The sequence below is a fragment of the Dipteris shenzhenensis genome, chromosome 12, assembly GCF_047967505.1.
Source record: "Dipteris shenzhenensis isolate YYH24624 ecotype China chromosome 12, Dip_SZ_1.0, whole genome shotgun sequence".
NCBI lineage: Eukaryota > Viridiplantae > Streptophyta > Polypodiopsida > Gleicheniales > Dipteridaceae > Dipteris > Dipteris shenzhenensis.
The window spans coordinates 9,043,519-9,045,006 of NC_141607.1; positions in this window are offsets into that span (position 1 = coordinate 9,043,519).

Here is a 1,488-nt window from a genome sequence, read left to right on the forward strand (position 1 = left end):
CTTCTAGTATTTTTCAAGTTAAGCCCCCCCCCCCCCCCCCCCAAAAAAAAAAAAGAGGAGTCTCTTGGACCTCTAAAAGTTAAAATTTATTTAGCCTCATATATACCCGCATGTTAAAGCTCGCCTCTTATGCCATATCACTATGGCTACAATGCCATTTTTCCCTTGAAAGTGTTTTTTCACAGACACAATAAAGCAATATTGCTTATGATCATTGTTGCTTTTAATGAGATGCACATTGGCACATTATGAAAAGTCATCTTTCTTGTTGCAAGCAAAGGCTCACTTCGATGGCTATACCTACTATACTTGAGTAAAACTTTTTGAACTTGCCCCGTAGCTTTCATTTCTTTTGCTTGATTTCTTAAATCTTCAAAAGTAGTCTCTACACCCTTCAAGACTAGGTGGTCCATTGCCTCTCCAAAGAAGGTCCCTCTAACGTGTCTTCACTTGAATTGTGTGTTAAAAAGGAATATATTATCACTCTTCTCAAGAAGATTGTTTTTCAACAAAACAAATCTAGCTCCTAGCCTTTTGCATTGCTGTAAAACATTCACTCTGATGGGTGGTGAGTAGCTATGCAAGTTGAATATTTGTGCATTTCTCGAAGAATGATTTCTATTGCATTAGGGATACATATATACTGTTTATCTAGAATATAGTTTCTCATTAAAATTGCACATCTATAATTTACAATGGCTAAAAGAAGGAATGAAAACCATGACAAGGTAAAAGTAATATCATGATCTATAAGATTTACATCAAGGTGGGAAAAGAGGGATCCTTATCAGACTACTTTGTGTGCAACAAAAAAAAGAGAATCAACAGATACTTTAGGATGCCACTTATGTCCACTAAGTCTCCAAAAGTTATAAATCACAAAAGGGAAGAGGAGGGAGAGGGGGCAGTCGGGTAGTGTTGTGCAATTGTAGTGTCTTTGGAGAGGGGCTCCTCACCTTCCCCTAAGTTAAATGTTAAGTATTAAAAGCCCCAACTTAATTGGTGCCTTGTTCCCATGTGTGAAGAAGGTGGTTCTAACTCCACAAACTTTTGTAAGCATCTAAGTGGAAGCAGAGAGCGTTGGTCAAAAGCTAGGTATTTTTAATGGACAATTGCAAGGAACGAAGTAGGAGCTAGGCGTGTTGATTGAGAGCCAAACATCTCCCATGGGGCAAGAGAAGTTTGTTATCTTCCTCACAAACTCGATAGACAACAGGTTTTTGTAAAAGAGATAGGCACAGGTTTAGCAACATATTTTACAGAAAACCTACTTCCACCAACTGATCTGCTGCTTTCACACTGGTTCTCAAGAATGAGTTCCCAAGGAGGAAGCGCCTTATATCTACATACACTGTGAAACTAATTCGTATGGCTTAAATTTACCAATGCTCTGGCAGAAGAGTGATCTTTACAAGCCAGAGATACAATAGGCAACATAATCATTTGCTAAGATTTAAAGTTCCGTTGACCTTGATGGTTTTAGACAAA